This window comes from Equus caballus, chromosome 18 (assembly GCF_041296265.1).
Source record: "Equus caballus isolate H_3958 breed thoroughbred chromosome 18, TB-T2T, whole genome shotgun sequence".
Classification (NCBI taxonomy): Eukaryota; Metazoa; Chordata; class Mammalia; order Perissodactyla; family Equidae; genus Equus; species Equus caballus.
Window position 1 is genome coordinate 41146219 of NC_091701.1, and position 17274 is coordinate 41163492.

Consider the following 17274-nt stretch of genomic DNA (forward strand, 5'->3'; position numbering starts at 1 on the left):
TTTTTTTTAAGATTTTTTAATTTTTCCTTTTTCTCCCCAAAGTCCCCCAGTACATTGTTGTACACTCTTAGTTGTGGGTCCTTCTGGTTGTGGCACGTGGGATGCCGCCTCAGCACAGCTTGATGAGCAGTGCCCCATCTACGCCCAGGATCCGAACCAGCGAAACCCCGGGCCACTGACGCAGCGCGTGTGAACCCAACCACTCACCCACAGGGCCGGCCCTATCATGTGCAGTTTTTTGTGTGAAGATAGTTTCCACTTCTCTTATATAAACACCTAGAAACAGGATCTCTGGGTTACATGGTAAGTACATGTTTAACTTTCTAAGAAACTGCCAAACCATGTTCCAATGTGTCTATACCCCTTATGACTTTTCTGAAGCACAGAGTTATCTACTACTTAAACAAAGAAAAGTGCTGGTAAAGAAAAGTGGAAGAAACAGCTTTTGGTTGGACAACACTGTTGACCACAATGATAGAATGAATTCTCAATAGAGAAAGATATAGAAATAAAAATAGGAAAATACATTTAAGAGAAAGAATAGATAGTTCTAAAGCCTCCAATATAATCTAATAATAATTCTAGAAATTACACAGAGCATAATGGAGGAGCAATATTGAATAAATAGCTGAAAATTTTCCAGAATTGAGGAGATATCTAAATACACAGATTGATAACGCACAAGCAGAATAAATGGAGTTACACTCAGACACATTAAGATGAAAATATGGGATGTTAAGGATAAAAAGAAAATCTTAAATCTATCAGAAAGAATAAACAGATTAATTAAAAGAATGAAAATTAAGACTGACAGCAGGCAGTTCACTAACAATAGCAGAAAGGCCAGACAGTAATAAAGTAACAAAAAAATCTACAATTTTTTATATGAAATATTGCGACCAGAAATATTTCCTAAGTCAGATTTTATGGTAGGAAACAGGATGCTGGAAAATTAATATAGTCCATATACTGTATATTACATAGCATCCCCTAGCAGCACATTAAGCCAGCTCCGAGGAATAAGGTTTAAGTAGCAAGGTGAGAGGAAGGGAGTCAACATTAGGCTCCAGAAGCTTCCACAGAGATATGAAGAGATAGAGACATCATGGTAGAGAAGATCTGAAAGAACTGTGCTAACTTTGTTTGGAAGATGCAAATTATGATCGTCCCTTGGCATGATTTTGTTACCTTGTTTCTCTGTACTGTTTGCGCAAAAAGAGTATAAAGTTGTTAAAATTTCCAGATCTTTTCTCACAAAACCTTCTCCTGCAAAAACCCCTCTCCTACTCCCCAGAAGTCCGCTATTAAGGGTCTTTTGTCTACAATTCTAGAACCATATTCTTCAAATACTTTTTTGACCCAGACTCAAAATAAGAAATATATTTTACATCACAACCCAGAAATCACTCACTCACACAAACACCCGAAATAGAAATGTTTCAGTAATAGTAATTACACTATGTGTCAAACACTGATATTTTCTGTTCTCTTTTATATAACTTGAAAAAATGCTGGTTGTGACTTACCAAACTGATTTCATGACACACCAACTGGTATCAACCTGAAGATTGACAATGATCTAGAAAATTTCTATCCATGTATAAACATATGTATATATGTCCTTTTTATATAAAAATGGGATTAGACCACACAAATTGTATCTTTGTTACATTGTAACTGTCTTTATTCATATTCCTTTTAATATTGTTAATATACTCTTAGTGTCACTAAGTTAAAACACAGCTAGTATCCTCATTCGCACATTTTCTTTACTCATTCTTATATTCTGGAAGAAATAATTTATTTTCTAAAATGACTTTCTAAGATATAGAATAGAATCATCTGGTATAGTAATAACCTTTTTATATGTCACAGAACAATGAGGTATTTTTAAAACCTTCCCTAAGAAATGCTACATTTTCATATACAGGATTTCCTGTCAAACAGGCCAAGCTGTCCACATCATACTTATTCACTAAAGTGGAATTTGAGGGTGGAGATAGCATAGCTTGAAAGAGTTATGAGTAATGTCAATATCTCTTCCTTCATGCCCCTGCTATGCCCTTTATGTATGCGTGCTGAAGTAGACTGCTTACTTATTAGTTTTGTTATGTAAAGTTTTATGAATTTTATCACAGACTACTATGCTTTTCATCAGAAGAGGGCAAATATGACAGTGTGTTTCCACTCTATTCAAAAGGTGCAAATAAAATATACAAAAACATTTGACTTAGGTTGTAATATAATTTTATTAATAATTTCCAGATACAAAATATCAATAAAATTTTTATTTGAAAGAATAAGTATCCATGAACTTTAAAATGTAACATTGGTAACTAACATAATAGTTTAACTAAGGTAGAACACTTAAGAAAAACAAATAGGATACGTATCTTACAACTTTTAGCTTTTAATTTTTTTACTTTTTATTTTGAAATGATTTCATATGTACAGAAAAGTTGCAAATTAGTACAAACCACTCAGTGCCAAGATCTTGGTTTCTAAATATCATTCTCCAATAAAAGGAACAAAGGCTCTGGAGAAATAGCTGATTACAGGGCTGGGACAGGGAAAATACAAGACAAGGTACAAACATTTTCTAGTACCAAAAAGCAAGAAAATGCTCACAAACAAAAGCATGGGGACATGGCAAAGGGCCACAGGAGTCTACCAGAACTCCCAATGGTCAAAGCTGGAACTCTGAGTGACAATATAAATAATGTATTTAGATTATAACCCAAAGAATAAAATAAATACACGAGTCCATACAAATGTAAATAAATGATAAATAAACAGGGGAGAAAAGCCAAACCTTTCTTACAGAGGAATCCAAATAATACATGTAGAAACTATCCAGTCCAGGAGGTACAATTTTTTAATTTTTTTTTTTTTAAGGTATGCTTTTTTTGGTGATGAAGATTGGCCCTGAGCTAACATCTGTTGCCAATCTTCCTTTTTTTTTTTGGTCCCCAAAGCCTCAGTACATAGTTGTATATACTAGTTTTAGGTCCTTCTAGTTCTTCTATGTGGGATGCTGCCTCAGCATGGCTTGATGAGCTGTTTATAGGTCTGCGCTGAGGATCTGAACCAGTGAACCCCGGCCCCGAAGAGGAGTTTGCAAATTTAACCACTACGCCACCGGGCCAGCCCAAGGAGGTAAATTTTAACCCATCCCGCTACACTGCCTTTCAGAGTGGGCAGATTTAGCGACTCCCTTACAAGGAAAGTAGGAAAAATTGGAACTTTACAGAAGAGAATACTGGCAGATGTGACCTTAACCAAGATATTAAGGTTTATATCACCAGGGATAGCCTGACGATAGCATCAAATCCCTGATACGATGTGATGAGAAGGGCATTTAACCTCTGTAGCATTTTTTCTAAAAACCATAACCCCAGTCTTATCATGAGAAATACATAAGACAAGCAAAAATTGAGGGACATCTCCGAAATATTTCACCCTACTCCTCAAAACTGTCAAAGCTGGCATAGCGGTTAAGTTCACACATTCCGCTTTGGTGGCCTGGGGTTCACTGGTTTGGATCCCAGGTATGGGCCTAGTACCACTTATCAAGCCATGCTGTGGCAGGTGTCCCACATATAAAATAGAGGAAGACGGACACGGAAGTTGCCTCAGAGCTAAACTTCCTGAAAAAAAAAAACAAAACTGTCAAAGTCATCAAAAATAAGGAAAGACTGAGGAACTGTCACAGACCAGAGTAGACTGGAAGAGATGTAACAAATAAATGCAATGTGGTACCCTGGATTGGATCTTGGAGCAGAAAAAGAACATTCAAGGAACAATTAGTGAAATGTCATTAAAGCCTGGAATTTAGAAGAACATTCATGGAAAATGGGTGAAATCTGAGTAAAGTCTGAGGTTTAGCTAATAGTAAGATATCAAATAGGTTTCTTAGTTTTGAAAAATTACTACAGTAATTTAAAATGACATCAGAAGAAAGTGAAATGGAAAGAGGGGTATACTACCTTTCCAACTTTTCTGTAAATCTTAAATTATTCCAAAGTAAAAAAAGGTTTTTTTAAAGTACAAAGACTTTCCATATATACCTCATTCAGATTCCCTAAACTTAACATTTTACCACATTTGCTTTATCTGAATGTGACAAGCTGCAGACATCATTCCCCTTCATTTCTAAATATTTCAGTGTTTTTCCTTAAAAAGTACATTAATCAAAATAAGGAAATTACCATTAATACAGTACTACCCAATCTACAGATCTTCCCATTTTGCCAATTGTTCTACTAATGTCCTTTATAACAAAATAGGATAAAATAATAAAACAAAAATAAAATAACTGCTTCTGTCGTGACCTATGATCCATCCAAGGGTCATACACTGTACTTAATTGTCATAGCTCTTTAGTCTTCTTTGATCTGGAACAAGTTTCTCATTCATTGTTTTTCATGACCTTGACCTTTTTGAGGAGTACAGGCCATTTATTTTGTGAAATGTCCCTCAATTTGGGTTTGACTGATGTTTCTTCATGTTTAAATTCCAGTTATATATTTTTGTAGGAATACCACAGAAGTGATGTTGTTCTTCTGAGTGCATCCTATTAGGATGCATAATGTCTGTTTGTCCCATTACTGATAATGTAACCTTTGACAACCTGGTAAATGTGGTATCTCCACTGTAAAGTTGCTATTTCTTTCCATTAGGTATTTCAAGACTGTTATCCTCCTTCTTATCAACTGTCCATGCATTAGTTGTAGGACCCATTGATTACTCCCGCCTGAAACAACTGGCTATTCTTACATATTTGTATTTCCATATGAATTCTTTATCAACTTGTCTATCTCTGTAAAAAGTATGTTGGTATTTTCATTAAGATTATGTTAAAATTATAAATTAAGGAGAATTGTCTTTTCATTGGTTCAAATCTAGTTTTGTGTCTGTCAGAAGTGTTTCAAAGTTTTTCTTAGTTTTGTACACTGCTTGCTACATTGATTCCTAAGTATTTTATCTTTTTTTGTTGTTGTTATTTAATTGGGATTTTCTCTACCACTATATCCTCTAACTGGTAAATGTTTGTATATTAAAGAATATTGAGTTCTGAATGCTAATTTTATTGCCTGCTAGATACTGAATTATTTTATTGTTTGAGTTGTCTATTACTGCTTCTCTAGGGCAAGAGTCCATAAACTTTTTCTATAAAATTCAGATAGAACATTTTCCGCCTTGTGGGCCAAACTATTTCTATCACAACTATTCAACTCTGCCAGTATAGGGCAAAAACAGCCACAGGCAACACAAACAAAATGATGTGACCATATTTGGCTCTTGGGCTACTCTGCTGATCCCTGCTCTAGGGTTTTCCAGGTATGCTATTGTATCATCTGCAAATAGTTTTATTTCTTATTTTCCAATTGTTATGCCTCTACTGATTGTTCTCGTTTAATTGCATTGGCTAATATCTCCAGTAAAATGTTGAATAGTAGTGGAGTTAATGGAAATCTCTGCCTTGTTCCTAAAGGTAGCAGTGAAAATGTCCCTAGTGTTTCCCATGAAGTAAGATGATGTTAAGAAATATCCGTCAATTCCTATTTTGTTGAGTGTCTTTAATAGGTGTTGATTTTTGTTGAAGATCATTTCAGCATCTGTATATGATTTGGCTCCTTATATTCATTAATATGGTGTATTATATTAATGGGTTTCCTAATATTGAACCAACCTTGTGTTCTTTGAATAAATCCTACATGGTCATGGTGTATTATTTTCTTAATATGGTACTGAAATTTGTTAGCTAATATTTTATTTAGTACTTTGCAACAGTATTTATAATTGATATTGGTCTGTAACTTTTTTGTACTGTCTTTAGGAATTGATATTATCCACTTTCAATGTTCTGTAACAGTTTGTAGACATTGAAACTATCTGGTCTTTGAATATTTCATAAAATATCCCTGGGAACCATCTGGGCCTGGCACTTTTCTTTATAAGGTACTTCTCTGATATCCTTCTATATTTCTTCTGCATAAATTGGACTATCTCAAATGTAGTCAATTTTGATAAACTATATTTACCTTGGAAATTATCTTTTTCATCCAGGTTTTCAATTGTATTTGCAGAGAGGTTTGCAAAGTAGGTTCTTGTAATATTGTTAAAAGATTGAGATATAATTCACATACCATAAAATTCACCTTTTTACAGTGTTATGACCTGAACTGTGTGCCCCCACCCCCCCACCTCCCAAATTCATGTGTTGAAGTTCTAACCCCCAGTATCTCAAAATCTGACTGCAGTTGGAGACAGGCTCTTTAAAGAAGTAATTAAGGTAAAAGGAGGATACATGAATGGGCTCTAATCCATTACAACTGATGTCCTTGTCAGAAGAGATTAGGACACAGACAATACAGACCAAGTGGCGACCATTTAAGGACATGGCAAGAAGACGGCCATCTACAAGCCAACAGGAGAGACCTCAGAATGAAATCAATCTGCTGACACTTTGATCTCAGACTTCTGGCCTCCGGAACTGTGAGTAAATTCTGTTTAAGTCACCCAGTCAGTGGTATTTGTTATGGCAGTCCTAGCAAGCTAACACAGAAAATATACAATTCGGTGGTTTTTAATATATTCACAAGTTTATACAACCATCACTACTATCTAATTCATAGAACATTTTCATCATTCTAAAAAGAAACCCTATACCCACTAGCTGTCACTCTCACTTCCTGCTTTCCTCAGTCCCTGGCAACCACTAATTTATTTTCTATCTCTATGAATCAGCTTAAACTGGACATTTCATGTAAATGGAATCATGTAATATGTGACTTTTTTTGACTTCTTTCACTTAGGATAATGTTTTCAAGGTTCATCCATGTTGTAGTATGTAACAGAACTTCATTACTTAAAAAGTTTTTTTTTAATTTTAATTTGATTTTATTGAGGTCACATTTGTTTATAACTGTGTAATTTCAGGTGTACATTATTATACATCAGTTTCTGTAAAGACTGCATCGTGCTGTAAAAACTGCATCCAGTTTTTATCCATCACCATACACATGTGCCCCTTTACCCCTTTCACATACCCCCAACCCCCTTCCCCTCTGGTAACCACTAATCTGTTCTCTTTATCCATGTATTTGTTTATCTTCCACATATGAGTGAAATCATATGGTGTTTGTCTTTCACAGTCTGGCTTATTTCAGTTAACATAATACCCTCAAGGTCCATCCATGTGGTTGCAAATGGGACGATTGTCTTTTTTATGGCTGAGTAGTATTCCATCGTGTATACATATCTCTCTCACATATTCTTTATCTATTCATGGGTTGATGTTGCTTCCACATCTTGGCTATTTTGAATAATGCTGCAATGAACATAGGAGTGCATGAATCTCTTAGCATTATTGATTTCACATTCTTCGGATAACTACCCAGTAGTGGGATAGCTGGATCATATGGTATTTCTATTTTTAATTTTTTGAGAAATCTCCATACTGTTTTCCATAATGGCTGCACCAGTTTGAATTCCCATCAGCAGCGTATGGGGGTTCCCTCTTCTCCACATCCTCTCCAACACTTATTACTTGCCATCTTTTTAATTATAGCTATTCTGACAGGTGTGAGGTGATATCTAACTGTTTTTTTTTTCTTTTTGAAGATTGGCACTTCAGCTAACACTTGTTGCCAATCTTTTATTTTTTTCTTCTTCATCTCCCCAAAGCTCCCCAGGTACATAGTTGTGTATTCTAGTTGTGCTATGTGGGATGCTGCCTCAGCATGACTTGATGAGTGATGCCATGTTCACACCCAGGATCCAAACCAGCAAAACCCTGGGCCACTGAACCCGAGCACACAAACTTAACCACTCAGCCCCAGGGCCAGCCCCCTATCTCATTGTAGTTTTGATTTGCATTTCCCTAATAATTAGTGATGTTGAACATCTTTTCAAGTGCGTGTTGGGCATCTACATATCTTCTTTGGAAAAATCTCTGTTCATATCCTCTGCCCATTTTTGATTGGGTCGTTTTTCTTATTGTTGTTGAGTTGCATGAGTTCTTTATATACTTTGGAAATTAACCCCTTGTCAGATATACGATGTGTAAATATTTTCTCCCAGTTGGTGGGTTGTCTTTTCGTTTTGTTCATGGTTTACTTTGCCTTGCAGAAGATTTTTAGTCTGATGTAGTCCCACTTGTTTGTTTTTTGTTTCCCTTGCCTGAGTAGACATGGTATTTGAGAGATGCTGCTAAGACCAATGTCAAAGAGTGTACTATCTATTTTCTTCTAGTTTTATGGTTTCAAGCTTTACATTCAAGTCTTTAATCCATTTTGAGTTAATTTTTGGTACGGTGTAAGACGACACTCTACTTCCTTCTTTTGCATGTGGCTGTCCAGTTTTCCCAACACCATTTTTTGAAGAGACTTTCATTTCTTTATTGTATCTTCTAGACTCCCTTGTCAAAGATTAGCTGTCCATAGATGTATGGTTTTATTTCTGGGCTTTCAATTCTGTTCCATTGATCTGTGTATCTATCTTTGGGCCAGGACCATGCTGTTTCGATTACTATAGCTTTGTAGTACATTTTGAAGTCAGGGATTGTGATGCCTCCAGCTTTGTTCTTTTCTCTCAGGACTGTTTTGGATATTTGGAGTCTTTTGTTGTCCTATATGAATTTTAGGATTCCTTGTTCTATTTCTGTGAAGACTGTCATGGAGATTCTGATGGGGATGGCACTGAATCTGTAGATTGCTTTAGGTAGTTTGGATATTTTAACTATGTTTATTCTTTCAATCCATGAGCATGGAATATCTGTCCTTTGTTTATGTCATCTTTGATTTCTTTCAATAATGTCTTATAGTTTTCAGTGTATAGGTCTTTCAGCTCTTTGGTTAAATTTATTCCTAGGTATTTTTTCTTTTTGTTGTGATTTTAAAGGGGATTGTATTCTTGACTTCTCTCTCTCTGCTAGTTCATTATTAGTGCATAGAAATAGAAACTGTTTTCTAGTGTATAGAAACTGATTTTTATAAGTTGATTTTGTACCCTGCCACTTTGCTGTAGTTATTGATAATTTCTAATAGCTTTCTGGCAGATTCTTTAGGGTTTTCTATATATAGAATCATTTCATCCACAAATAACGAGAGTTTTGAACTTCATTCTTTCCAATCTGGATACCTTTTATTTTCTTTTCTCGCCTAACTGCTCTAGCCAAAACCTCCAGTACTATGTTGAATAGGAGTGGCAAAAGTGGGCGCCCTTGTCTTATTCCTGATCTTAGAGGGATGGCTTTCAGTTTTTCACCATTAAGTATGTGAACTTACTTAGGGTTAAGTATGTGAAACCGTTAAGTATGTGAAATTGGCTGTAAGTTTGTCATATGGCCTTTATTATGTTGAGGTACTTTCCTTCTATACCCATTTTACAGAGAATTTTTATCATAAATGGATGCTGGATCTTGTCAAATGCTTTCTCTGTGTCTACATGAACTGAGATGTTTATCTGCTTTTTATTTCTCTTTCTGTTAATGAGGTGTATCACATTAACTGATTAGCAGATGTTAAACCATCCTTCTGTCCCTACTACAAATCCAACTTGATCATGTTGTAGGATCCTTTTAGTGTACTGCTGTATTCGATTTGCCATAATTCCAGTGAGTGATTTTGCATCTATGCTCATTAGTGATGTTGGCGTGTAATTTTCCTTCTTTGTATTGTCCTTGTCTGGTTTTGGTATCAGGGTAATGTTGGCCTCATAAAATGAGTTAGGAAGCATTCCATCTTCTTCAAATTTTTGGAATAGTTTGAGAAGCATAGGTAATAAATCTTCTTTGAATGTTTGGTAGAATTCTCCAGAGAAGCCATCTGGTCCTTGACTTTTGTTTTTTGGGAGGTTTTGATTACTGTTTCCATCTCTTTACTTGTGATTGGTCTATTCAGATGTTCTATTTCTTCTTGATTCAGTTTTGGGAGGTTGTATGAGTCTAAGAATTTATTGACTTCTTCTAGGTTGTCCGATTTACTGGCATAGAGTTTTTCATAAATTTCTCTTATAATCCTTTGTATTTCTGTGGTATCCATTGTAATTTCTCCTCTTTCACTTTTAATTTTCTCTATTTGAGCCTTCTCTCTTTTTTTCTTAGTAAGTCTGGCTAAGGGTTTGTAAATTTCGTGTATCTTTTCAAAGAACCAGCTCTTAGTTTCACTGATCCTTTCTACTGTTTTTTTAGTCTCTATTTCATTTATTTTTGCTCTAATTTTCATTATTTCCCTCCTTCTGCTGACTTTGGGCTATGTTTGTTCTTCTTTTTCTAATTCTGTTAGGTGTAGATTAAGATTACTTATTTGAGATTTTTCTTCTTTCCTGAGGTAGGTCTGTATTGTTATAAATTTCCATCTTAAAATCACTTTTGCTGTATCTCATAGAGATGGTATGTTGTGTTTTCATTTTCATTTGTCTCCAGATATTTCTTGATTTCTTTTTTGATTTCTTCATTGATCCAGTGGTTGTTCAGTAGCATGATGTTTACTCTCCACATATTTGTGACTTTCCCAGTCTTTTTCTTGTAGTTGATTTCTAGTTTAACAGCATTGTGGTTAGAAAAGATGTTTGATATGATTTCAATCTTCTTAAATTTATTGAGGCTTACCTTGTTTCCCAACAAACGGCCTATGTTTGAAAATGTTCCATGTGCACTCGAGAAGAATGTGTATTCTGCTCTTTTTGGATAGAATGTTCTATATTTATTAAGTCCATCTGATCTAGTGTTTCATCTAAGGTCACTGTTTCCTTATTGAGTTTCTGTCTAGATGATCTATCCATTGATGTAAGCTGGGTGTTGAGGTCCCCTACCATTATTTGTTGTTGTCACTTTTTCCCTTTAGGTCTGTTAATAGTTGCTTTATATACTTTGGTGCTCCTGTGTTGGGTGCATATATATTTACAAGTGTTATGTCCTCTTGGTGGAATGTCCATTTGGTAAGTATATACTGTGCCTCTTCGTCTCTCATTGTCTTTTTTATCTTGAAGTCTGTTTTGTCAGATACATGTATGGCAACACTTGCTTTCTTTTGCTTGGAGTATCATCTTCCATGCCTTCACTCTGAGCCTGTTTGTCTTTAGAGCTGAAATGTGTTTCTTGGAGGCAGCATATTGTTGGATATTTTTTTTTAATCCATCCAACCACTCTGTGTCTTTTGATTGGAGAATTCAATCTATTTACATTTAGAATGACCAGTGATATATGAAGCCTTAATACTGCCATTTTGTCTCTTGTTTTATGGTTCTTCTATATTTGCCTTCTTTCTCTTCCCTTGTATTTCTGAGTGCCATTTCAGTTTGAAAGTTTTCTCAGTTTTCTCTTTAATTATGATTTGTGGCTCCATTCTGAACGTTTTTATTGGTTACCATGAGGTTTGCATAAAGCATTTCATAGATGAGATAGTACATTTTCTTTTTCTTTTTCTTTTATTGTGAGGAAGATTGGCCCTGAGCTAACATCTTTTGCCAATCTTCCTCTTTTTGGATGAGGAAGATTGTTGCTGAACTAACAACTGTGCCAATCTTCCCCTACTCTATGTGGGATGATGCCTCAGCATGGCTTGAATAGCAGTGCTAGGTCCATGCCCTGGATCCTAACCTGTGAACCCAAGCCTCCAAAGTGGAGCATGCAAACTTAACCACTATGCCACTGGGCCATTTTCTAATCACTCCTTATCTTCATTAGCCTAAGCAGGTTCCATCCCATTCCTCTTCTCCTAAGCAGTTACTGTTTTCACAAACTCTTCTTTTCTGTATTGTGAGTTTGTGAATAAATTGAAGTGTTTATAGTTATTTTTGATGCTTTCCTTCCCTTTGTCTTTTAGGTTACAATTAAGTGCTTTCTAACCTATCCTGATGTAGAGCTGCAATTTTCTGATTCTGCCTATTTATCTCCTTGCTCAATGTTTTACAAACCTTTCCTTTTTAGATTCAGATGGAAGGACACCTTTCAATGCGTCTTGTAAGGCAGGCCTAGTGGCAATGAACTCCTTCAGGTTTTGTTTATCTGGGAAAGCTTTTATTTCTACATCATATCTGAAGGATACTTTTGCTGGATAGAACACTCTTGGCTAAAAGTTTTTGTCTTTCAGTATTTTGAATACCATTCCATTCTCTCCTAGTCTGTAAGGTTTCTGGTGAGAAATCCACTGAAAGCCTAATAGGGGTTCCTTTGTAGGTTATTTTCTTCTGCCTTGCTGCCCTTAATATTTTTTCTTTGTTATTGACTTTCGCCAGTTTTAATATTATATGCCTTGGAGAAGGTCTTTTTGCATTTATGTAATTATGAGTTCTATTGGCTTCATGTACTTGTAAGTCCTGTTTCTTTCCCAGGCTTGGGAAGTTCTCAGCTGTTATTTCTTTGAACAAGCTCTCTGCTCCTTTCTCCCTCCTTTCTCCCAATGGAATACCTATGATCCTTATGTTGCTTTTCCTAACTGAGTCAGATATTTCTCAAAGAATTTCTTCGTGTTTTAAAAATCTTAGTTTTCTTTCCTCTTCCACCTGAAACATTTCTGTATTTCTATCCTCTAAATCACTAATTCTGTCCTCCATGATGTCAGCTATATTTTTTATGGATTCTAGATTATTTTTTATCTCATTAATCATGCTCTCCATATCCAGAATTTGTTTTTTTGGAATTTAAATCTCTTTGGTGAATTATTCTTTCTGCTCATGAATTTTATTCCTGAGCTCAGCGACCTGTCTTTTTGAGTTTTCTTCTAACTCATTGTTTCCTTTGATAACAATTTTGAATTCTCTGTCATTTAGATTGTAAATTCTGTGAGTTCAGGATTGGTTTATGGAAACTTGTCATTTTTCTTCTGCTCTGAAGTGTTAATGCAGTTCTTTATGGTGTTTCATGAAGTGATGCTTTGTCAGCACATTTGTGGTAGTATCACATTGCAAATTCCACCTGCCATTGCTGGGTGGGGGGGAGGACCTGTGTTTTCTGATCCTGCACCATGTGCTGGAAGTTGTGTCATTAGAGATTCTCTACATTTGGGTGCTGGTCAAAGCCACTTGGCAGGGCATGCACTCACGTGCAGGGAAGGCCTCTGTGCTCTGCCAGCAGGTTGCTCTTATGTGGGACCACTGTGCCTGGCAGGGCACTGGTGAAGCCGGTGTAGTAGGTGGGAGGGAAGGGCAGATGTCTTTCATGCAGGGGCTAGCTCTGCATTCATGGACATCTTGGTTGAGCTGCTGCACTTGGTGGGGGCCCTTTCATGGGAGCTGAGCCACACCACTCACTGGGGAGTATTCCCATGGGTGGGGCTACTGTGGCACAGTAGGCAGTCCCATGGGCTGGGCTACAACACCCAAAGTGTTCATGTGGCCCAGGCTGTCCCCTCCTCCTCTTTCTGCTGCTGTGGGAGGACCGACAACCTAGATCACTACTGCCAGGTAGTGGGAAGAGCACGCTCATCTAGTTCCACTGTCTCCCAGGGATCCAGGCCACTCACCTTCAGATGCACAGCTGCATGGGTCTCTCAGATGTCCTGTTATGCTGTGCAGGGAATCCTCTGCTGGTTAATGAATGTCCACATAGTTGTAACATAGAGGGGAAAGACAAAGGGAACAACTCACACCACCATGATGCTTATGTTGTTCTTGAACTTCATTCCTTTTATCGCTGAGTAATATTCCATTGTACAGATATGGTATACTTTATTTAATCATTCATCTGTTGATAGACATTTACATTGTTTCCATATTTTGGCTATCATGAACAATGCTGCTATGAACACTCATGTATAGGTTTTTGTTGTGACATGCATCTACCATTCTTTTTAGCATATACCTAGAAACGAAATTGCTGAGTCATATGGTAACTATATTCAACTTTCTGAGGAACTGCTAAACTCTTTTCCAAAGCAGCTGTACCATTTTAGATTCCCACCAACAATGGATGAGTGTTCTAATTTTCAACAACCTTACCAATGCGAGTTATTGTCTGTCTTTTGATCCAGCCATCTTATTGTGTGTGAAGTAGTATCTCACTGTGATTTTGCTTTTGATTTCCCTAGTAACTGATGACATTGAGCATCTTTTAATTGGTCATTCTTAGGTCCTCTTTGGAGAAATGTCTATTTAAATCTTCTGCCCATTTTAAAATTAGGTTATCTTGTAAGAGTTCTTTATATATTCTGGAAACAAATCCTTCCTCAGATATAATTTACAAAGTTTTCTCCTGCAGGTTGTCTTTCCACTTTCTTATTTATTTACTGGTGAGGAACATTGTCCTCGAACTAACATCTGTGCCAATCTTCCTCTACTCTGCATGTGGGATGTCACCAGAGCATGGCCTGATGAACAGTATGTAGGTCCATGCCCAGGATCTGAACCACACATCCCAGGCCACTGCAGCAGATCTTGTGAACCTAAGCACTATGCCACTGGGCCAGCCCACCTTTTCCTTTTCTTGATGGTGTCTTCTGAAGCACAAAAATTTTTAATTTTGATGATGTCTAATTTATCTACTTTTTATTAAGCTGCTGAAAGTGTCATATCTCAAAAACCTACTGCTGAATACAAGATCAGGAAGATTAATACCTATTTCCTTCTGAGAATTTTACAGCTTTAGTTCTTGTATTTAGATCTTTGATCTATTTTGAGTTAATTTTTGTGTATGGTGTGAGATATGGGTCCAACTGCATTCTTCACACTTTGATATCCATTTTTCCCTGCACCATTTGTTGAAAATAGCTTTCTTTCTCCATTGAATTGTCCTGGCACCCTTGGTCAAAATAAAATGACCATATAGGTAAGTGCTCATTTCTAGACTTTCAACTGTATTACAAACATTCATATGTCTATCTTTATGTCTGTTTTTTGGGGGGCAGGAGGCAATGGATATTTTCATCAACTAAAGTTTTTATTTTTTCTTTGATGAGGAAGATTAGCCTGAGCTAACATCTGTTGTGAATCTTCCTCTTTTTACTAGAGGAACATTTGCCCTAAGCTAACATCTGTGCCTATCTTCCTCTATTTTGTATGTGGGTCACAGCCCCAACATAGCTGTTGACAAGTGATGTAGGTCTGCAACCAGGAACTGAACTCAGCCCATCAAAGTGGAGCACACCAAACTTAACCACTAGGCCATGGGGCTGGCCCCATCAACTAAACTTTATCTTCATTTTCCATTTTCTTTTTAAATTACTTTTAGATAGTTCAAACTGTTGTCACTTGCACATTTCTTGAACAGGACTAGCTGTCTGAGGCAGTTTACAAGATTCCTAGTTCAAGAATGTCTTCTGCTTTTAGTAAAGTATGGTCCCTTCACTGATTGGATTTGGGGACAGGACAGTGTGAGTGATTTGCCTTTCTTTTTAATTTTTTTTTTGAAAATTTTATTTTTCCTTTTTCTCCCCAAAGCCCCCTGAAACATAGTTGTGCATTTTTAGTTGTGAGTCCCTCTAGTTGTCGCATGTGGGATGCTGCTTCAGCATGGCTCGATGAGCGGTGCCATGTCCGTGCCCAGGATCCCAACTGGCAAAACCCTGGGCCACCAAAGTGGAGTGTGTGAACTTAACCACTCAGCCACAGGGCTGGCCCCTGGATTTGCCTTTCTATTTTTAAAAATATTATTTGGTCTTGCAGGATTTGAAATTTTTCTTTCTTCTTTTTTTTTAACTGTTTGGTTTCCAAAGGGTACTTATCCCTTCCTTTTTTGCCCTCTTCTCTCCAAAAGAGTGACCTTTCCAAAAGTGCCTCTCTCTAAGTCCTTCTTCTGTAGCCTGCTCTGATCCATCAGGACACTAGTTCAGTATTTAGGGAGGAATTTCTTTTCCTAGAAGTGATTTTAGATCAATCTTACACCAGTCACTAGTTCCCCTCTTGTCCTTTGCAATTTTTCCCAGACGACCCTTGCTCTCCAGCAAGGTTTGCCCCTTGGTGTGAATGATGGCTTGCTAGGACTTGGCATTCATTTTTCTACTTACATATAATTTGAAGTTTGAACTTTCTCTGTATTCTAGTTATGTTAAGTCAGGAGGTATGTGTAGTTTTATTTGTTCTTCTTTATTGCTTTTTGGAGGATGTGTGGGGAGATTCTGATTAATGCATTTGCTAATACTTCAGTCATCCAATCAATCTTTTAATGTTTTAGTAAATATTTTGTCTGTTCATCTTTTCTAAATGAAGGAGTGTTGAGTTCTTAATGATCTGGGGTATGTCTACTTTAGCATAGCAATGGTAATACTGCTTGAGGACAATACTGCAACTGGTTAATTTTCATTGACTTAATGATCAATATAGTAGAAGGTGAATTCTTATTAAATATACTGTACTCCTACCATGACATTCAAACATTCATAGATCTTGTGGTATGTAATCTGTAATGACAACAGTAGAAGAAAAAAATTAACTAAAATAGAAAGTAATGCAAAAGTCTTAAATGCAAAAGGAGTTACTTTCTTTTGTTTATTTTAATTTTATTATTTTTTATTTATTTTTTGAGGAAGATTAGCCCTGAGCTAACATCTGCTGCCAATTCTCCTCTTTTTTGCTGAGGAAGACTGGCCCTGAGCTAACATCTGTGCCCATCTTGATCTACTTTACATGTGGGACGCCTGCCACAGCATGGCTTGACAAGCAGCACATAGGTCCACCCTGAGATCCAAACTGGGGAACCCCGGGCCATGGAAGCAGAATGTGCGAATTTAACCACTGCGCCACCAGGCTGACCCCTACGTTCTTTTGTTTAAAGTTCACTCTCCACTAGGAAAATTATTTTTCTTTAAACAGTTAAGTTTAGTAAGTTAGTAATTTATCATACTGTTTATATGAAAGAGTATTTGAGTCACAGTCTACACTACTTTTGGCTTTTCTTGAGCTTTGCTTACCAGAACAGAGCTCATGTGAAAAACTTAATGATCATGATATTAAAAATAAAATAGCAAATGAAGTCATTATTTCCTTAAATACAAATATCTTATAAAATCTGTTTATACTTGGCAGAGATTAACTTGGGATACTCATTTTACTAAAGATGTATCTTTTTAAATTGTTGTGACAATATTTTCAGTCTTAGACCTACAATAGCATTCCTTAGGTGGTACTGCACTAATTTTATTTTATATAGGACTTAGAGTTGATTACTGAGAATTTGGAACTACTCAGTTTATATCAGGTAAATACAACGTGATCTTAAGTAACTTTGCATCTCTCAGCTGTTGTTTTCTCATATGAAATATGTAATTAATTTGATAATACCTATAAGAGAAGTTTTCAAGGTTTAACTAGCATTTGCAAAATACTTAAAAATAT

General features: G+C 36.4%; 1 protein-coding gene across 1 annotated transcript in view; it reads right to left on the minus strand.

Annotated features, from left to right (window-relative positions):
- Nucleotides 1-4978: 4978 nt before the first annotated feature.
- Nucleotides 4979-17274, minus strand: part of LOC138918631 (uncharacterized) — a 42442-nt gene continuing 30146 nt past the window's right edge. Inside the window, exons 5-6 of the mRNA XM_070240743.1 lie at nt 13470-13532; nt 4979-7333 (exon numbers count right to left, since the gene is read on the minus strand). The gene's annotated coding sequence lies outside the window, so the exon portion shown is untranslated. The remainder of the gene's footprint in view (nt 7334-13469; nt 13533-17274) is intronic.